The sequence below is a fragment of the Peromyscus californicus genome, unplaced genomic scaffold, assembly GCF_007827085.1.
Source record: "Peromyscus californicus insignis strain IS unplaced genomic scaffold, ASM782708v3 Scaffold_6__1_contigs__length_162567912, whole genome shotgun sequence".
Taxonomy (NCBI): Eukaryota; Metazoa; Chordata; class Mammalia; order Rodentia; family Cricetidae; genus Peromyscus; species Peromyscus californicus.
In genome coordinates this window covers 44,169,769-44,191,673 of record NW_026294584.1, presented here as the reverse complement: position 1 = coordinate 44,191,673, position 21,905 = coordinate 44,169,769, and the positions used below count along the sequence as shown (strand labels likewise).

At 46.2% G+C, this 21,905-nt stretch overlaps 2 long non-coding RNA genes across 7 annotated transcripts in view; one reads left to right on the top strand and one right to left on the bottom strand.

Annotated features, from left to right (window-relative positions):
• Positions 1 to 11,502, bottom strand: part of LOC128098799 (uncharacterized) — an 82,973-nt gene extending 71,471 nt beyond the window's left edge. For all 3 annotated transcript variants that reach the window (XR_008214334.1, XR_008214335.1, XR_008214336.1), the window contains exon 1: positions 11,388 to 11,502. This is a non-coding gene — a long non-coding RNA (uncharacterized LOC128098799). The remainder of the gene's footprint in view (positions 1 to 11,387) is intronic.
• Positions 11,503 to 11,807: 305 nt separating this feature from the next.
• The window catches only part of LOC128098800 (uncharacterized), a 164,925-nt gene continuing 154,827 nt past the window's right edge, over positions 11,808 to 21,905 (top strand). For 3 of the 4 annotated variants that reach the window (XR_008214338.1, XR_008214337.1, XR_008214340.1), the window contains exon 1: positions 12,463 to 13,897. This is a non-coding gene — a long non-coding RNA (uncharacterized LOC128098800). Of the gene's footprint in view, positions 11,920 to 12,462; positions 13,898 to 21,905 lie in introns of those variants that run through there. The other variant, XR_008214339.1, reaches the window with a different exon arrangement.

The following is a 21,905-nucleotide window of genomic DNA, read 5'->3' as shown; positions in this document are numbered from 1 at the left end:
AGGATCAGGGGTTGTGGCCTTGTTGAAGGAGGTGTGTCACTGGAGGGGGGCCAGACCTTGAGGTTTCAAAAACCTTGGGTCATTCCCAGTGTGTTCTCTCTCTGCCTTCTGCTACTTCTCTAGTGCCAGGCTTACCTCCCTGCTGCCATGCTCCCAGACATGATGGTCATGGACTGTCTGAAATTGTAAGCCCCAATAAGCTATTTCTTCTATAAGTTGCCTTGGTCATGATATCTCATCACAGTAATAGAAAAGTAACTAACACACACACAAGACTGATTAGAGTTGCTGTTTTATCTTGGTTTTATGTATTTATAAAGTCAATGAGGAAGAATTCCTTATCATATAAAACAGTCAAAAGACATTTAATGATGGAGACATGATCCAAGAAATGTCCTTGAGTGGTTTTGTTATTTGGTAAACAGAGAGCACCCACAAAAGTCTACATTATCTAGATTACTATTCACTTGGGTTACATGATACATATATATATATATATATGTATATATATATGTATATGTGTATATATGTGTGTATGTATACACAAAGTAGACATAATATAATATACATATGCCAATTATATATGTATATATACACATATATAACACAAACACATATTGTTGTGGAATATTATTTTGAGATGTTACATTCATTTATGCTGTGGAACATTTGTTTAATGATGCAAAGATGTGTTGCATTCTTTTACGGTGCATTTGTTTAACTCTGTGAAACTGTGTTACTTTGCCTGTCAAAACACCTGGTTGGTCTAATAAAGAGCTGACCAGCCAATAGCAAGGCAGGAGAAAGGATAGGCAGGGCTGGCAGGCAGAGAGAATAAATAGGAGGGATCTGGGAAGAGAGATCAAGCAGTGGGATCTAGGAGCAAGAGAAGAAGGACTTCAGGGGCCAGCCATCCAGCTACACAGCCAGACATGGAATACGAGGGAAAGAAAAGATACACAGAAATAGAGACAAAAGGTAGATCGATAAGTTAAGAAGAACTGGCTAGAAATTAACCAAGTTAAGGCTGGGCATTTATAAGAAAGAATAGGCCTCCTTGTATATCATTTGGGAGCTGGGTGGCAGGCCCTCCAAAGAGTGTAAAAAAAAAGAAAAGAAAAAAAACCCCAACTACAATATATAAAACACTTTATTGCTCACAGAGCACAATAAATGAAAAGTTATATTAAATCAAGCATAAGAAAAAGATATATGAGATTGATGCTGGTATAAATGGCACACTATCTTACAGGAGTCATATTTATTGGTAGGTGTATACTCTGAAATAATGAAGTAACACAAAGTATAGCTCAGTAAGCACATAGCCCATGCCACGGTCCTTTATAGTAACTGTCAAGTGTTATGCACTACACAACTGTACTACTATACTTTTATATGATCAGAAATGTAGTAGGCTTACTGACACCAGCATCACCCTATCTGTGTTGATAATGCCTCCTGCTCCAGCAAAAAGCAACAAGAATTTTTCAACCCCATCATAACATTATGAGGCCATTATCACGTATGGGTCCACTGCTGGCTAAAATACTGCAACAGTCACTGACATGTACATTACAAGGAAGAGTGAAATACACAAAGACTACTGTTCCTGGGGGACATTTTTGTTCCCGAGTAACTCAGGTGCAGATCAACAGAAAGACATCTATGTCCATACAAATTTCAGAAGTGAAAATAAAGGTGAAGAGATCTAGAAATGGAGCAAATTATTGTTTTGGGAAGCCCAAAGCTGAACAGCTTTTTCATAACAAGATGTTCACACTTATCTAAACCAGAGGTTGCAAAACTACTCCCCATGCAGCCCATATGCAGCCCACACCCTGTTGCTGTGTGGCCTGTAAACTGAGAATTGTTTTCATAGTTTAAAAAATGGTTGGAAAAAATATTAAAAGAGGAATGAAAACCTCATGACATGGGAGGATTGTATGAAATCCAAATTTTGTTATCCATAAATAGTTCCACTGAAACATGGCTATGCTTTTTCAATAGTTCCTCCCTTCCCCTCTCCCTTTCTGTCTTCAGCCATCTTGCTCTACAACCCAGGCCAGCCCTGAACTTGAGACTTCCTGCTTTACTCACTTCCGGAGTGCCCAGTGCTGAGACTGCGGGTGTGCACACCACGCTCAGCTTTGTTCGTGTATTTGTGATGTCTGCTTCTCACTGCAATGGCAGCATTAAGAATTTGGAACAGAGACAGAGAAGCCTAAACTATTTCCCATCTCATCCTTTGTAGAGAAAGTTTGCTAATCACCAATCATAATAATGTTAGGATGTCACAGACCTTTCGATATTGTTAAAGTTAGTTCTATTAGTTTCTAAAGCTTTTTTCTTTTTTTTATTTCATTTTCACTAAGGGGTGTGTGTGTGTGTGTGTGTGTGTGTGTGTGTGTGTGTGTGTGTGTATACCACGTGTGTACAGGTGCTCTTAGAGACTAGAAAAGGGTGCCAGATACCCTGGTGGTAGAGTTATAGGTGGTTGTGGTTGTGAACTATTCAATGTAGGCACTGTGATTCAAAATCGGGTTCTTGGGCTTGGCAGTTAAGAACAAGGGCTACCTCCTGCCCCAAGTTCCTAAAGTTTCTGATCCAATGATGATGATGATCTTCTTCTTCTTCTTCTTCTTCTTCTTCTTCTTCTTCTTCTTCTTCTTCTTCTTCTTCTTCTTCTTCTCCCCCTCCTCCTCCTCCTCCTCCTCCTCCTCCTCTTCCTCTCCCTCCCTCCTCCTCCCTCCCTCCCTCCCTCCCTTCCTTTCTTCCTTCCTTCTTTATTTCTTTCTCTTTTTCAAGACAGGTTCTCACATAGCCTCAGCTGGCTCAGAGTTCCGTGAACATCTGATTGTATTGTCTCTATTTCCCAAGAGCTGGTATTCTAGTGTGCTCTCTCTAGTTTGTTTTGTTTTGTGGGATATTAACGTTTGAACCCAGTGCTCTGTGCAAGCTAGACAAATATTTTTCTAACTGAGCCCACCCCGTGCCCACAGCACTCTTCCATCAAAGATTTCCACATTCTCAGAATGAAACCATCCCACTTCTCTGTTGATTTCTCTGCAGCCTGAGAAGCCTATGGGGGTGTCTAGGAGGACAACAGTCTTCCTGCCTAGAGTCATTCTTCTCTTTGATAGGAAACTGAGGCTGGTCATCTACAGGTGCCTACAGTGTCGTCTGGAACTGTAGCAACCCCTAATGGATTTTCCAGATGAGAGCCCCTGACTCTGGATAGGGTAAAACAGACTGTTCCTTTGTTGTCTAGGACCTAAAGAAATACAGAAGTGACTAAGGTGTCCCAGACACAGGAATTACTGATCAGAGTGTTTTGAGAAGGCACTTAATATAAAGGATTGTGGTCCCAAGAGCAATTCATCTGCCCATCAGCTTGCAAATAAAAAGTGCACAGGATTATCTCTTTCCTAAGATTCCTTGTGGTGAACCTCAAATTAATCTTATTTATTTATTTACTTATGAATTTATTTTGTGGTGCTGGGAGGCAAAGCCAGGGCTTTCTACATGGTAGGTAAGTTCTACTCCTAAGCTTCATCCTCAGTCTGGTTTATTTCCTGAGATCCAAACATAAATTCGACAGTCTCTGTCTGTCTATCTGTGTCTTCCTGTCTCTCTCCCATTTCACAGAAGTTTACTAGTTGTTTATTTTGTGTAAGATGCTGGGCATACAAAAATGTACAGACATCCTAATTCTTGAAGACATTAGGACTTAGGAGGAAGACTACTGATCTATGCTAATCATTCTTGACCTTTGATGGTGTTGAGAGTTAATCCACGACACAGTCTCCTTTTGGTACCTTTGGCCCTACAGCCTCTTAGTTCTCCTTCTCTGGGTTCTGATTCTGTCTCCATTGCCAATTTTCTTTTCTATTAAATCTCTATATTGAATGCATTTTTACTTTATTTCATCTTATTTTTGCCCACCCTAGGCAATCTCCTAAATTCATAAATCCAATTCCTATAGTACATCTGAGCTTCAGACTCCTATCTCCAGGTCTCCTACAGTAGACATCTTCACTGGGGCAGAACTTCCAATGTCTCCTCAATCTTGTGGCTGTTGTAAGAGTCCTCATCTCAATCACTGACGCCTCTGCTCACACATCTGATCTGGGAAGAATCCCCAAGTCCATTGTGACCATGACAGCATCTCCTTTTGTGTGGCTCACCATGTCCTGTCTACCATTAAACTATTTAAAACAGCTCTGAGGGCTTTGGCTATTCTCCCCTTGTTCATCCACCATCTTCACTTGGTAGCCATCCTTCCTCACACGTCTCTGAAACACCCTTCAGAATAGTCTCTCCACACATGTTTTTGGCCTGTTCACCTTCATCTTCCCCTTGATAATGTGTTTCAGACCAAAAAAATGTAAATCTCCCTTCAAAAAAAAAAAAAGGGCAGCAAAATACACATGTTCTTTATCTGATTTTTTTTTATTACTTAGTAATGTATTGTGGGGCTCGGTTCCTATCAATATGTCCAGCAGTGTCTACCTTTCCCTTCCCTTCCATCGACACACTGTTCTGTGTTTAACCACTTCTCTATTTGGTGGCGTCTTCAGTCTTTAATGACTATAAATAATGCTTTGGTGAAGGTCCTGGAAGAGTCATCCTTTAATATATGTGTGAATCTGTCTATTGGGTAGAGATACAAAAGTAGACTTGTGAGGTCAAAGGCTTTGCATGTTTGAAAAGTGATAAACACTGTCAGGATGCCCTCTACAGAGGTCATGCCAACTTCCTCATCCAATTACTAAGAACATGTCTGCTTCCCCCATCTGCCTAGACAACCAGATACTTGAATTTTTTCTCATTGCATTTGCAATGGGCATGCTTCTTATGTTGAGAAAGCAAGTAAGTATTTTAGCACACTTTAACTTTCTTTTGTATTTTTTTTTTTTTGGTTTCAATCTGTTTGTTATATACTTTGCCCAACTTTCCAGAATTTGGGGTGGTTATTGATTTTTGTCTGAAGTAATTGTAACTTCTAGGCTCAGTCAGAAATCCTAGTGTTTTTATTATTATACAAAAGCTGAGCGTGTTCAGGGTTGTATGGCTGTAGACTATTTTTTTAAGTCACAATTCGCCATGCTTTTGCTACACTTTGTATGTTCATGGGGAGGGGACCATATTTGTGCTGTGGCATGTGTATGGAGGTCAGGGGATGACTTACAGGAGGTGGTTCTCTCTTTCTAGTATGTGGGTACCAGGGATCAAACTTAGGTCATAAGGTTTGGAAGAAGGGACTTCCTGAGCCATCTCAAGGGGCTCTCAATTTTTTGTTCTAATAATAAGTATTAAGAGTTATATGAAAAGGGACCTCACATTTGGAGGTTATGAATTGACCCTTAGAATTCCTGACTCCCTAAACCAGCTTGACAGGATCTCTTTATCATCTGCCTATACCATTTCATTTCATTTCCCTAACAGCCCACTGAAGCACAGAGTATTTATTAATCCCCAGGGTAACACAGCTAGGAACTCTTCTACTTCTAAAAACCCTAAAAGCTTCCTGCTTCCTCATCAACCATCATTCCTCAATACACTAGATGCCAGTTTCCTTCCTTCCTTCCTTCCTTCCTTCCTTCCTTCCTTCCTTCCTTTCTTTTGAGACAAGAGTCTTACTATATAGCCCAGATTGACCTTGAACTCCTGATCCTCCTGCCTCAGCTTCCTAAACTATACCTGCTTCTAGAAGGTGGTTCTTGATATCTCTAATTTCTACTAATCTGTCACGCTCTTCTTTCCCTTCTATGATACTCAATGGACAGTGTTAAGCTCCACTTTGTGGCAAGAATCTTGGGTCACTGGGTTTGCATTTTAGAAGCCCTCAACTATATGCAATAAGGGAAAGGTAGTGTGGCTTTGGTAATTTAAATTGTGTTACTGTGAAAGACGCACGGGGGGCGGGGTTAGAAAGGGGATAGATAGGAAAGGAGACTTCAGGTGGAGGAAGCCCTCTTGGAGGAGATGATGTTCTAAAAAAAAATCCCGCAAGGATCAAAAGAATATCCCTGGAAAGAAAATATCCAAGGCATGGTGGGTCTGGAACCTGAGAGACTGATGAGAGACCGAGCTGGAGAGATGGTCTAGGATGCCACACAGGGCATGGAAGGCCAGGAAAGGAGCTTGGACTGCATTCCAAGTGCAAGCAGATGATATGGAAGGATTCTAAGAGGAGAAGCCATATGATAAGCTATGATGTATGTCTCATGATGCCTGGCTTGAATCAGTGGTTTAGCTGTGCTGAAGAGAAAAAGAACAATCACCCAGCCGGGCGGTGGTGGCCCATGCCTTTAATTCCAGCACTTGAGAGGCAGAGACAGGCGGATCTCTGTGAGTTCGAGGCCAGCCTGCTCTACAGAGCGAGATCCAGGACAAGCACCAAAACTACACAGAGAAACCCTGTCTTGAAAACAACAACAACAACAACAAATCACTCATTAGAACCTGGGAGGGTGGCACACACTTGTAATCACAACACAAAAGAGGCTGAGGCAGGAGGATCACAACTTTGAGGCCATTTCAGGCTACATAGTAAGTGAGACTCTTGTCTTTCATTTTTTCTTTTTTCTTTCTCTCTCTCTTTCTTCCTTTCTTTTCTTTTCTTTTCTTTTTTTTTTTTTTTTTTAAGAAAACCATAGTATCAACATAGATCGAGGATGCTGGTTTGGACTAAGTTGGTAGCAAAGGAGACAGAAAGATAAAGTTTGGGAAATGTGTTAGAGGTAGAGTTGCCTTGAAGTCCTCCTGAATTAGATGTGCAAGTTAGAGAAACAGAAGAACCAAGAAGGTCTACACATTTGTTCAGCTCAAGTAATTGGTAGATTGTGATGCTAGACAATTTGAAGAAGCCCAGAAGAATCTAGAGTTCTCTCATTTCCATTTTTTTTTTTTGTTTTTTGTTTTTTGTTTTTCGAGACAGGGTTTCTCTGTGTAGCTTTGCGCCTTTCCTGGAACTCACTTGGTAGTCTAGGCTGGCCTCGAACTCACAGAGATCTGCCTGGCTTTGCCTCCCGAGTGCTGGGATTAAAGGTGTGCGCCACCACCGGCTCATTTCCATTTTTTATTTTATTTTTTTTTATCATATACCTGTAGCTTTACAGTCCATGAATTCAAACACTCTCTTCCCAGTACCTTCATTTTCTTCCTGACATGCCCTTTAGTCCTTCCTGAGAGAACTTCCTCCCACCACTTCCTCTGTTCTCATGTGCCCCTCAATCCAACGCAGTCATCTAAACCTCCTTGTTCCTTCTTCTCCAGATATCTCCCTAGTACCCTTTGAAAATGGCGTTTCCACGGCGCTTATGTTAGGCCCCCTTCTTGTCCTCTGTCCCTTCTCTTTTGGGGATCCATCCGTAACCGTGAACTCTCCCTTATTCTGATGACTCTAACACAGATGCCTCCTGAGTTTCAGCTTCCTCCGGTAAGTAGTACATAGCCTCACTTGGATATCCCGTGGATACTTCAAATTTAGTAGGTTTAAAATTGAACTAGTTCCTTCTCACTGTGACCTTCTTTTCTTCCTAGGGTCCCTATCTTGGTGACTGATGCCTCTACCATCCTGTTTACCCAAGCCATAATTCTCCCACCATGTCTCAGTCACGCAGATAAAATCAATAATCAGACTCATTCGTCTTAGTTATTGAACTCTTTCCTTCTCTAGATTCCTCTTCTTGCTGTCTTAGTATAAGAGGTTCATGTCCCTGCCCACCACCCCTCTTTTTTTTTCTTTGGATGCTAAACATCCTTTCTGATTAATCTCCTGGCTTACAATATCACCAACAAATTCTCCTAACAGCAGTGATCTTTCTAAAGTGGCCATTTGATTATGTCAGAATATTCCTTAAAATTAATCAACATAAACAATTTAAGAGGCTGGAGAGATGGCTCAGCAGTTAAGAGCACTTACTGCTCTTGCAGAAGACCCAGGTTCGGTTCCCAGTACCCACATGGTGGCTCACAGCAGCCTGTTGGCCAGCTCCATGGATATCTCACACCCTCTCCTGACCTCTCCTGGCTCCTATATGCATATGGTGTACACCCATACACGCAGGTACACACAAATACGCATTAAATAAATAAATATTAAAAATTAATCAATAGCTTTCCATCGGCCTTACAGTAAGTCCAAACTTCTTAGAAAGATAGAGCCTTTCACCGCTACAAAAGTCTATTTATCTTTCAGGACTTCTGCCATGCATTCATGCAATGTAAATATTTGTGGAGCATCTTCTATTTGCTGGGCACCATCCTCTAGGCTCAGTTCCTTGGGTGTGCCTTTTTACCTAAGTTAAGTTCTTGACGTGCGGTTTTTCTTCTTCTTCTTCTTCTTCTTCTTCTTCTTCTTCTTCTTCTTCTTCTTCTTCTTCTTCTTCTTCTTCTTCTTCTTCTTTTTCCGGTCTAAATTATCCTCTATTTTGTTCGCACATCTGGCTTACTTCACTTACCACTTCTGCAGCTAAGCACCCTCCTTTGAGCTCTCCTTAGATATCATCTCACTATTTCATGATCACCTGTGTGTTCAGTTGTCTCCTCACTGTACTGTAAGATCCTGTAGGGCATGGACTATGTTTATCTTTGCATTCCTAGGGCCACGGCAAGCGCTCAATAATGAACGGAGCAGCAGAACTGGGTTTCAAAGTCAGGACCTCTCTTTCCAGCACAAATCTCACATGTCCTCACACTATTTTTTTTCTCTGTGTAGCTTTGCGCCTTTCCTGGAACTCACTTGGTAGTCCAGGCTGGCCTCGAACTCACAGAGATCCGCCTGGCTCTGCCTCCCGAGTGCTGGGATTAAAGGCGTGCGCCACCACCGCTCGGCTATTTTTTTTTTTTTTAATATCTTAAATTGGAGGGATTCTAAATTACAGCCGGTCATGTTTATATCTGTTGCTAATTAAAACACAGGCAAACAGATGTGTGGCTCCATCAGAACCCAGTTGATAACTGTTTTTGGATAGCCCTTCCTCCATCATTCCATCCCTGTGCTCATTGAGTCACTGGGGGTTAACTGCATCTGGAATAACTGGAAGGTCTTTGCCTAGTCTCCCAAACTTTTGTACTTTTTAGCCTGTTGCTTCTGAGCCACTACAAGGGAAAGAGAGAAGAAATGCAAAGGAAACAAGGTAGCTCTTACTCATGTGGCAACTGACATTAAACTCAACCAAATCATCAGTCATGTGCACACACATCCCAATCTCTACAACTCAGTATTAAAGGTTGAATACAAAAAAAAAAAAAAATCTAAGAGCTAAAAATTGGAATTAAACGCAAGGCAACGTCAAGATCTTTTAGTAAGCTTCCATAAAGACACCAACATGCAAAGGCCCCAAATGGCTGCCCAGGCTTATCCAGTGCCCAGAAGTGGAGAAGTATCTTTCTTCAAATGCCATATATGCTCTATTTTTCATCAAACAAATTCGCTCCATCAGAACCCACCTATTTACATAGTCTTATCTCTCTGTTATTGCCTTGGTGATATTCTTGTTATAAAGAGGAAGGAGCTGGAAGCAAAAATATAAAAAGTAAGGCCTGCCTTATCAGGGACATAGAGGAATCAGAAAAAGAGACATTTAGTTCACAAGGTGATGGGGTTTCCCATTTGTAAAGTAGCCTTGCAATCACACTGTGTTCTCCTAGGGCCACAGTGCCAATCCATACTTATTTGTCCTTCCTGGGCCTGGCCTGCATTCAATTCTGCGCCTTATTTAGTCGAAATGACTCCTCCGGCTTCAATGTGTACTTTTTTTTTATGCTTCATTTTGGAAATATCATACTTAAATATTTTCTCTTCTTTAGTTTGTTTTAGTTCCAAAGCTGAGGAATGAAGATTTTCTTGGGAGGGGGTGGATTTTTCTTGGCTTTACATGTCAAGAATGGCTTTCTCAAATGGCTAATAAAGTAGCCTGGCAGTGCCTTAACCCTCCTGCAATGACGTTTTCCATGAGAATTAGCATTTAATTGGGATAATTTGTTTTCAACGGAAAGCAAAAATTCCTTTCCAAGAGGATCAGCGTGATAATGTCTTACCAGTTAGTGCAACGAGACCAAATATAAACCAGTTCTGAGAAACAGGAAGTGAACCTGACTGGTCTAGTCTGAGTGTCCCTGGCAGTGACGCAAATACAGAAATCAAATTAGGAAAACAAGATATGTGGGTGTGAGGCAATCGATAATAATCCAGGATGCTACAACAAGCAAAGAAGCCTTTAACCAAATGCCATTCATTTTAATAACACCCCGAGCAGTTTGATTTCCCTGTACCACACTGGTGATTAGCGAGCGGGACGAGTTTGAGTTCCCTAGCAACCGCATGTGCTTCTGAGACAGTCCTTAGCCTTTCCGTTAATCCCCTCAACCCCTTCCTTCCAAATGTACGGCTGACATGTTTCAGAAAGCGCTTCTTGAGGTTTCCAGGAGGGACATGGAAAAGGAATAATAATAATAATAATAATAATAATAATAATAATAATAATAATAATAATAATAATTTCTGTCCTGAGAATTGTAGGCAGGTGAAAAGAGAAATGTTCCTAGGTGCCCAGCCTGTCTCTACAGTTTACTGCTCTCAAGTCAAGGTTTCCGATTCCCCTGGGGAGAAACGGGCAATGGAGGTGAAATTGTCTGTCGGGAGTTTAGGGTGGTCTCCTCTTGGAACCTGGTGCAGTATGTTGTGTCTCTCAGAAGCCCCCCTCTGAAGGCAGGGTGAACCCTGGAGTGTACAGGTGGCGTTTGTGTAGTGGCAGACTGACTGACGGCTTGGGCAGTGCAAAATAGACCACATATTCTTTCTCCTTTAAGCCCCATGAATTACCTTGGTCGATGGAGCTTGGGGGTGGGGGGTGGGGAATGAAGCTTTTTCCTATTGATTGTTTAATTGCACCAGAGGCTACTTGTCCAAGGCCACTGGCCAAGAGCGGGGGTTTTTTGTTTTTTGTTTTTTATTTCCCCCGTGGCTAAAGTGAGGTTGGACCAGTTTCCCACCCTTTCCCCTAGATTTGAAGAAGGCAACCCAGAAAGTCCAGAAAGACGACAGGAACCTGGGGTGTGTTGGCCTTTGCTATTCGAGGGTGTCCTACAGCGCCAGGGCTGCTGGGATGAAGTTCCTGCAACCCTGAATCATTGCCTCTAGCTGGGTCCTGAGTTCGGGATCTACAACTCCACCCACCGTGTGACCTGGGACAACTGTAGGGCATTAGTCAAATAGTTATTCTTGCTGCTACTGGCTGGGCATCTTTTCTATGGCCTGGGTCTCTGTTAGCTGGACACTTGACGCCTTAGGGCCCGGTGGCTCCTAGAGCTCCCGCCGTCCCACCTAACCCCCCTGCGCGCTCCCTTCCCAAGGCGACCACCTGCGCCGCCCAACTTACCCTCTGCCCCGCGGGGAGGGCCCCTCTGGGTAGCAGAGCCCTCCCTGCTCCCGGGCGGCTCAGGGGGAGCTCGGTGTTTGCCTCCAGCCCTTCGCTACGGAGGATCAGGTTCCTCCCCTCCTCCCCCTCCAGCTCCGGCCGCCGCCGCCGCCGCCGCCGCCTCCTTCTTGCATGACACAGCAGAACCGCAGCTGCCGCAGCAAGTCCAAACCATCCGCCCAGGAAGCGCCGCAACCAGGGCTTGGGAGGGGCGGAGGGGGGCAAGGCAGGGGTCTAGTCCAGGGGTAGTCTTGGCCCCACTTTGCACCACACACTCCCTCCCTGCCCCGGGCAAGCCAACAAAATGAGGTTCAAGCTGACCAGGCCCAGCCGTGGAGGAATGCTGGGGCTTGCCAGCAGAAGGGATGGGACCAGAGAGGAGGGTGTAAAGGAGACCCCAAGAAAGGGCAGAACATTTCAGGTGAAGAAAGGTAAGAGGAGTCCGTGAAGTCAAGGGCCAGGCGCTGTGGAGATTAAAGGAGGTCAAAGAGAGGTAAGGGGGGTAGAGTTGCTGAGAAGTGAACCAGCTGGTGGTGGTGGTGGTGGTGGTGGTGGTGGTGGTGGTGGTGGTGGTGGTGGTGGTGGTGGTGGTGGTGTGTGTTGGGGGGTGTTAAGTATTTGGGAAGGCCTGAGCTGGGCACATAAGCAAAGGGCCTGAACTGGGGGGTTCAGGAAAAAGAGGGGTAAAGGATGAAAGAATTAGATGTGAGGTTGAAAGGCCAAAAGGATGGTGGTTAATAGACTTAGAAGGGATTTAGTGCGATCGTTTATTATAACTGATGAGGTAGACAAGGCCAGGCCAGAAGGTAGATAGATCATCTCCCATCCCACTCTTCAGGTTACTCAGTTGGTTTTTTTTTTCCCTTTTTCACAATTCTGCCCATCTGATTTTCCTTATAAAAATGGAAATTCATGAACCAACAGAGAAATAGTAGTTTATTTTAGATCTATAGGATATTTCTACGATCCATAAAACTTTGAGACAGAGAATTGCAAATTCAAAGTAGAACAGCCGCCCCCCCCACCCGGCCCCCAGACTGCCAAGTCAGTAAGACTAAGTACTTCAAACTGTTAGTTTTCATACATCACTGGACTCGAATAAGCCTTTAAACGTTAATACTTAAGTTAAATGCTAGCCGTGGGGACAGAATTGGTGGTTTCTAATATCATGAAAATGCGCGTGCTTGCTTTCTATCCACACACATGCATAGATATGTACACATAATTTCTAGTGTGTAGCATGTACAGTATGATTAAGGGATAAGCATGTTTTCCTGATCATCCTATTTCCAACCAAACACGCATTTTACAGCAGTCATCTTGTCACCATTTGAAAGAATGTGGTCAGAAAAGTAGTACCCAAACTGCCACTTTGGTTTTGTCTGTACCTTCCTTACAGGTTCATACCTCACTTCCTGACACAAACAAGTTTTTACTGTTGTCAGCAACAAAGCCCTAATATAGCTGCGGAAGAGAAAAAACTGCGTTGCATTCTGCCTCTTGAGAGCATCATCAACAGTTACCGGAGGAATGTAACTCCAGAAAGCTCCGAAACTGGTGGTGATGAGAATTATGGAACAGATGCCCGATTCCATTTGTTGTTATTGTTTGGGCATTTCTATTCTATTCTACCAGCGACCTGCGAGTGAGCTCACTGAGGGGGGCAAATCTGGTTTTTCTTTTTGACTTGGTAAAATTTAATCAGGCCTGAGAGGAAACTCACAGCTCTCTGGAGAAAATAAAGTAGGAACCACGAAATGTCATTTTAACAGAGCGTGGGTTTGGTGACTGCAGGAAAGGATTTAAGGACGCTCCTGTTCCGTTTGCTGTGTAGTGAGCACCGGCTCCACGCACGCACCGACGCCACAGCTCCCGGATGCAGTGGCTCCCTTATCTGGGCTTCTGTAGCGCCACAAGCCCCTTCGGGATGCTGCGAGGGGCTCCCGGTGGGTGGTGGTACAAACGCTGCGGCCGCCGCCGCCGCCGCCGCCGGTCCTGCTGCTGTTGTTGCTGCTGCAGTCACGTGGGAGCCCCTTTAAGTTTCCATAGAGAGGCCTCTCCGGTGTCACATGATGGACATGATATAATGAAACAACATTGTGGAGAGGAAAGCATTAGGGGAGCCCACGGCTACAAAAACAAGTGAGTGAGAAGAGGTGGGAGAAAAAGAAACTACGCCACCTCCCCTGCAGCCGAGCGCACGCAGCAGCCTGGCGTGACAAGTGGGCGACGCCGGGGGCAGGGAGTGGGGGTCCTCGGCCCGCTCCGGGGACCCTGTTGCCCACCGTGCGCAGAGCAACTTTTAACCGGCAGCCCCGCACCTGTCTCCGAGCCTCCACCGCTCCCCGCGACCATCCTGGGAAAATTCTAGAAGACTACGCTCTCGGAATCTACGTGCGCATCATTTTCCTCCTCGCTCCGGGAGGAAGGAACCAGAAAGCGAGCAGAGCGGCGTCACGTTCAGACCATCGGTAAGTTCTGTAGGGTGGGGGGAACGGGCCCGGCAGGACGGGGTGGGGGGGACGGGAATTTGGTGCTCGCCTCCCACCTTGGGGGTGAAAAAAGGTGTCCCCGCACTCTCGGTGAGGCAGATGGGTTGGCGCGTCATCCGAGCTATTTTCCCGGTGGACTCTGGTGACGTCCACCCTCGCACTCCCCCGGGGCCCCTCGTCGCCCCCCGCAAGGGGCTTGCGGCTGCCGGCCAGGATGCTCGGCGGCGGGCGAGAGAAGGAAGGTAGGGCTGCTGCGTGAAACGGGCATGTCGGAGCTATTTCGCCATGTTTGTGTTGCTAAGAGCACTTTTTTCCCCTTTGCGGTGGCTTGATGCCACATGGCTCCTCCGGAGCTGCTGCCGGGTTGAGAGCGAGTGGTTTTTTTTTTTTTTTTTTTTTTCAATGTCCGCATTCCAGCTAATGTTGCGCAGATAAAATTCAAACTTGAGGTAAACAGACGAAGAGGAGGAGGAGGAGGGGAGGGACCGGCGCGCGGGGGGTGGGGGGGGAGAGAGAGAGAGAGGACTGTTTCCATTTCGAGATCCCACCTCTTCACTCCGCGGAGACCAACATCCCGAACCTGGAGGCAACTCACGCATGGCTCCCACGCCCCCCACCTCTGCTGTCAACAAGAAGTAAGGGCCGGGGGCGTGCGATTGGGAGGGATGCGACGCCTTGGTTCTCCGGGGGGGGGACGGGGAAGAGGCAGCCCCCTAGGAAACCAGCGCTTTGACTCGGGCGATTATTTTGGCGGAGGGAAGCAGGATGCGTCCTCTTGCTCTGGAGATGGGGAGTGGGAGGGCCAGGGGTGCATGTCCCCCCCCCTCTTTTCTGTGACTACCCATGATCGTGTCGCCTCCACCTCTCCCCCTCCCCATTCCAAACCCAGGACCACCCCCGCAGGCGGGATGGGTGGGGCTTCGGGTTTCCAGAAGGCAGGTTAGCTAGCAGGTGTGTGGGGTGGGCTTTTGGATTTTGCTAAGTCGCTTGGATTTGGTAGGAGACCGTAGGGAGGCAAAGCAACTGCGTAGGTAGAGCGGAGTCTAATGCTTATGTACGGGGGGGGGGGGAGTTTAAAAATCAATAGAGAAACGTCAAGACAGCTCTCCCCCCCCCCCCCCAATATGTCTGTTTCAGCTCGCAGCAAGGCTGCTGCGTGAGTGGCGAGGACGAGGGCGAGCTTCGTCATGTGGCACCCTGTAGGCTCCTGACAGCTTGGAGCCATCTACCCCCTCCCGCGCGCGCCCGGGGCGGAAGGTGTGGGTTGGGTGGTCCGAGGAGGGTGACGTCCGAGGCGGGGTGGGGACAGGCTTCCCGAGCGCCGGGGTCCGCTCGCTCGGAACGGCGGCGTGTCAGGGAGGAGGCGGCCACGTGAGGCGGGGGGGGGGGGGGGTGGTGGTGGTGGTGGTGGGGGGGGGTCCGCAGCAGCGCCGGAGCTGAAGGCTTTGGGGGCGAAGTGCGTAGCGCACGAGTCGTGACGGGGGTGACACGCAGCCGCCGAGGCCGCTCGCCGCCCACGCAGGGCCGCGCCGCGGGTGGGTGCGCACTCACGCGCCCGCTCCCGGGAGACCGTTTCCGGCGCCGGGCCCGAGCCCGAGCCGGAGCCCGGCGGTAAACAGGGTGGCGCCCTCTGCCCTCCCGCCCCCGGGGCCTGGCGGAGGCGCGCGGCCCGTGGCGGCCGAGCCCCGGTGGCGAGCGCGGGCGCGGGCGCGGGTGCGCGCGCCCCCGCCCCCGCCCCCGCCCGTCCCGCCTCCTCTGTTTTTGTTTTGATGGAGCCCGCGTGCAGCTGGCGCGTGTCGAGTCACGTGCCGCGGCCGCGAGGGGGCTGGGCGCTGGCGGCCCGGGCGCGGGGGAGGGCGCGGGAAGGGTCGCGGCCCCGCCGCACGGTCCGCCGACGGCCGCGAGGGGGACGGGCCGGTGGGGCTGGTCGCGGTTGTCCCCCTGGAGCAGTGTTGGGAATCGTCGTCACAGCATCCCTGCGAGTCAGCTGTCCCCCGTCCCCCCCCCCCCCCGCAGGGCTGGAGGAGCCGCTGAGGGATCGAAACGGACCTCACAGGGGTGTGATCACTGGACACAGGAGTGTCTCCATCTGGCTCTTCATCCAGGCTGCACGGTATAACCGACCCGCGACCTTTCAAATTCGTCCCGACACCCACTCTCATAGCCAGGGACCTGAAATCCAGATAGAGTGAGGAGTGAGGGCCATTTTCTTCGCCTCCTCCTTCTCCAGTAAAGTGTGACGCAGTCGGAATGAAAATCCGTAGGTAGCCAGCTTGATAGACTAGATAGTTGTTGAGTCATCCATATTTACGCACCAAAGAGTGAAAAATAGCCCCAATAGTTAACATGTCGATCTATCACTAAATGGGGCCTCTATGTGCCAGACAGGATGACTGCGCAAACATGGCTGTAACCTGGGGAAGTAGCAGTTTTACATGTGGGCAAATGGAAGCACAGGAGGTTCTGGCGGAGGTGAGAGTGTGAGGACCCCCTCACTGGTATCCAGGGGGGGCAGATCCCAGAGCACATACTTGGAACCATTACTTTGGGGCTGCTTGACCTTTGTGAACAGCCCGGGAGCAGTGCATGTTAGCCTGAGGGCCTGCGTTTGTGTGCACGGGTTTCTTGAAGCTTTTACCTGGACAGGTTCCCTTGTTTGAAAGGGAGGAGAACTATTTGCTAAATTCATTAAGGCCTCAGGCTACCTATTCTAGAACTTTACTGTGGAGGAAGGGGGAGGGCTCTTAGCAATTTGAAGTTAACAGGTGGCTCCCTGGGAGTAGTTCCATGTTTGTTGTTGAACATACGTGTAACCTGAAGAAGAGTCCAGAAGATGCGTCTGTGTTCTACTCGTGTTCGTGAATAAGGATGCCGTGGTGGTCACCGTTTGGATGTGGCCAAAAGTGCCCCCCGGGGGGTACAGTGTCTGAGAAGTTCTGCCATGAAAATTGTGGAGGAAGTACATACTTTCTGGGGTACAGAATCTTTGCTTTTTACAAAAATCTCCTTGGTTTAATTGTTTCTCGTTTATATAAATTTGATGGGAACCTTGAGATGTGGTGGGGGTTCCGGTTATGTGTTTGGAAAATACGCTCGCTGATTTCCGAGGAGATAACAACGCAGTAAACTGAGGTTTTCCCCTAAACACGGAGTTCTAATACTCTCGTGACCGTTTGCATGATCACCGTTGTCTTTTGGGTCCTAAAGAACTCTGAATATGCACACTAATGATTGCCCCCGCATAGAGTCTGCCGCTTGGTGGACGTGGGTAAGTATATTAGAGGTCAAGGTGTCAAGGTTAATGTTCACGTTCTTTGCAGTTTGGTGAGCCGAGCTTAAAGACCCACCCAGGCCAATGCAACATAAACACGAACTTTTTGGGTTTGGGATAAATCGTTCTCCGGTTGTGTTCCTTCTCTGTCTGTGCTGGTGCCATCCCCACGAGTGACACTTCGTTTTTCAGCATTGTCAGACCATTTAGGCACAGTGGTTCTCAACCTTCCTCTGGTGTGACGCCCTCATCATACAATTATTTTCCTTGCTACGTCAGAACTGTAATTTTGCTACTGTTATGAATCGTAATGTAAATATCGGTGTTCTCCGATGGTCTTAGGCGACCTCTGTGAAAGGGTCGATTGACACCCACCTCCCCACAAAGGGTCACAATCTATAGGTTGAGAGCTGTTGGTGTAGGGGGTCCTTGCATAGCTCTTTTAAGAGGGCTTGTTTGCTTCTCTGGTACCTCCTTCAGAAACTTACCCTGTTGTCTTTTTAGTTAACGTTTTCTTAAAAGTGAATATTTATTTATCTACGTGGGTGTTTTGTTTGCATGTATGAAGATGGCGTCAGATCCCACGTGACTATAGTAAAAGACAGTTGTGAGCCACCATCTAGGTGCTGGGAATTGAACTCGGGGCCTCTGGAAGAGCAGCCAGTGCTCTCAACTGCTGAGCCATCTCTCCAGCCCCCAACATTTTACTTTAAATAAATGTAATGTATTACATCTTGTGCACATCTTTGCTTCATTTTGTCAGACACAGCTTATCATATTTGTTACACGTTCGATGTCTTTAACAAGAAATTGTTCTCTTCAGAGTTAAGGAATGATTTTTTTTTTTTAAAATCGGCGTATCGGTGGCACATACTGACACTAAATTCTTTGCAGTGGTCACCATTAAATTCTCTCATATTTGCTTTGCCCCGTCCCTCCCTTTCATTCTGAAGCATCCGTACCACCTCTGCTATGAGCAGTCAGATGAACAGCACATTGCTCTGTGAGGACACAGAATACAGTGCCACTAACGTTCTTGTAAATGGAATAGAGAGGATGACAGTGACGTACAACGATTTTCACTTGTTTCCCGGCATTGCCCTTTTTTTGGCCCCTTGGACAAAGGTTTTTCTTACTGATACATACTGAGAGAGCAGCTCACTGCTGTTGCCACTTACTTGGGGAGAAAGAAATGGCACCCATTACCAGGGGATATGCTTTTATGTGCTGTGGTAGGGCCCAGGTGCTTCGTCAGATTTCATTACTCTGTAATTTTCAGATTTAGTACACAGAGATGTATGAGAGCCCCTCTGCCCTGCAGGCCTTTCTGAGATGACGAAGCGATTTTTAGAGCTGCAACCTGATTGAGGCCCTCAAGTGACGTACATCTTAAATGTGACTTGTATGACGCAGGAACTGAACTTGGAAGTTGATCCAAATGTAGATAGCCACTCGTGGGTACAGTATGGGACAGCATGGAGAATTTGCTTCTCTTGGAGTCTACCATGTTAACAAGCAAACATTTAGGCTAAGGAAGTGTACCTTTAAAAGAAAACTCTAGGGCAATGGCACAAATGCTTCTCATTCCCAGAGTATAGGCACTTGCTGGTGACATTTTATCTGACCTGGGTGAGGCCCTCATCTGTAGAACATCTGCGTTATTACATAAGCTGTTCTTGTACTTTATGTGGTCTCTCCCTTCCAGGAGCAGAGTGGAGAGGTTGGGGATAGCTATAATGAGGAGTAATTATTTACAAATGGATGGGAGTGATTGGTGCATAAACCAGATGAGTGTCTCACAAGGTGAATCAGGTGTTTTGTTTTGTTTTTATGTGTTACAAGGAGCCGAGCAGGATTTGTCTTGCTAACAGTTACGTCTCCAGGTCTTAGCGCGGTGCTTAACATCAGGAGAGCTCAAATATTTGTTGAGTTAAGTTACTGGTCACGTCATTTCAGCCCCAGAGCACATTCGAAAGAGTGGAAGAAAGGACTGAGGACAGGGACTCTGACGTCACAGTTCTTCCAAGGCATTCTGGTTAAGTGTGACCTTGATCTCTTTCCCGTAAGATTCAGAGCAGGAGCTGTCACCCTTCTTTGATGACAGATTAAAAATAGTCACAAGATGTGGTGTACAGGTCAGGAGGGGGCTGGGAAGAATATGCACACAGAGAAAAGGAAGTATGTGTTTCTGTTGTGTTGTGACTATCCCTGTACTTCTAGTAAAGAAAATAAAATCCATGCATTGAAAAACATTAGTTAGGTAATTTAGCTCATGAAATAAAAATAATAGTATTTGTTAATAATTCTAAAAAGACCAAAAATACAGCCACAAGCATGATGTGACATTGCGAAAACAACTTCCGTATAAAAACGGGAGTGGACGCTATTTCATAACCCTTCAGTCTCATAACACCCAGTTAGAAACTTCTCCAAGAAGATATTTAAGGTAGCGGTAGAAGCAGAAGCAAGTGTTTAACGGTGTAGATAGCTACTAGGAAATAGATGAGAACTGGCTAGGACGTGTCAGACATGGTTAGAACAAGAGCTTGAGGGTGTGTTGGAGTCTGTGCTGCTGCTGCTGCTGCTGCTTGCCGATGCTGCTGAGGTGCGTGGTAGTGTTTGCAGGGGACGGTACATAGTCCGCTCTTTCTTGTGCATCAGACGAGCCTGCTTGATGCTATGATGTATGCCTGTGTTGTAAGCCTGCTTTATTCCATAGCTGCTTCTAGAACTCCCGATGTCAGCCTGTCACTCTGCCCCACTGTATGTCCCACAGTAAAAACTAGTTTTACTACAGAATTAAGTACAACACAGTTGGAAATACTAACCTGTCACTCAAAACAAAACCAGGAGTCATAGGGAATACGCCAAGGTGAAATGTGAAATGGGGAGGGGGCAGGCAACCTTCCCTTGAGGAATTCCTGTCTATTCTTTCTTTAGGTTTTAAATAATTTTGGAGTGATTCTTCTTTCTCTTTTTATCTTCCTTCCCTTTTTTTTTTTTTTTTAAATTTGAGACAGGGTCTGACCGTGTAGCCCTGGCTGTCTGTCTTGGAGCTCAGCACATAGACCTGATTGACCTGCCTCTGCCTCCCAAGAGGGATCCCTTTGGGATCAAAGGTGTGTGCCACCACGCCTAGCAGAATCTTTTTGATGGGGTACAAATAATAATAAATGCAAACTTCTCAAACTGTCAACCAAGTGTTCCAGTAATTCCTGCTTCCTGCTGTTGCCTTAGAAACAAAACCAAAACACAACCTTAATACGACAGAACCAAACACTACTGATAGCAACAGAAGTATGCCGAACTAAACAAATGAAAGGAAGCCCGTGTTACTTGACGTGTTAGAGGTCAGCCATGTGGAGGCTGCTGCTTAGATACTCAGTATAAATTACTTAGTACAGACAGTTTATATTTATGTCTAAGTGTCTGGTGATGCTGTTAGATTGACAAAGCAAAAATCAAGGTGCATTTGTCTATGAGAGCCCATAGGGCTAATTGGATTCAGGTATGGCATTAAAGAATCACTTTGAGCTACTGGGAACTGTTTACAGTGAATGACCGTGGTCATTAAGCTCATTTAAGAATTTAAGGAAGCTGAGCGTGTTTCCAGTGATCAACTGGCAGAGGATCATGAGTTCAAGGCAAACCTACACTGTGAGACTGTCTCAAAAACAAAAATAAATAGGAAGAAATGATTGGCTCTAGTTCTTTATGGAGTTGATAACCTAGGACCCGTGGCTCCCCAACCACAAAGGGCTTGTTAGAACATACATCTTCGGCTTTTCATGCCTTCTGACTAGGTAGGCCTAGAGTAGGCTCAGTAATGCATACTTAGATTCCCAGGATTGCTGGTCGCAATGCACAGAGGACCACACATTAAACCATGTAACTTTTGTCTACTCTTTGTGATTTTACACACACACACACACACACACACACACACACACACACTCCTGCTTACGTTGCAAACCTTACCATTGCTTGATTTCTCCATCGTGATACTGAATTAGTAATGATTATGATTCTTTGACAGGTTTCTTGAGCATTCCATATTTTCAGAAGACCTTGGGTCTATTCTAATTCAGATTATATATTCATGAGTAGCCAGGGAATTCTCAATAAAGATACATAAAAATAGCCAGGTGTAGTGCCCATGCCTTTAATCCTAGCACTTGGGAGGCAGAGGTAGGCAAATCACTGAGTTTAAGACCAGCCCGGCCTACATAACGAGTTCAGGAGAGCTAGGGCTACTAAATACTAAAATATTTCTGATGGTAAATGACAAAATTGTAAGCTGCTGGTTTAACTTTAATGTATTAGATACTGACGACTTCCTTTTTTTTTTTTTTTTATGTGTGTATGGGTATTTTTCCTGCACGTATGTCCGTGTACCATGTACATGCAGTTCCCGAGGAAGCCAGAAGAGGGTGTCACAAGCCAGAGGGTGCCCTGCAACTGGAGTTATATAGGTGGTTGTGAGTTGCCATGTAGGTGCTGGGAATTGGACCTCCATCCTCTGGAAGAGCAGGCAGTGCTCTTAACCACAGAGTCCTCTCCAGCCCTGCAGATTGACTTTTGAGATAGAGCTGCAGGGGAGTCGTTGGAACCGTATTGGGAGCTCACTGAAGAAAGTGGGTCTGTGACACACCGATACTTTTTCCAGTTGAAATGCCATAGCTAGACAGCCACAGCAGTGCCGTAGAAGTCCTCCGA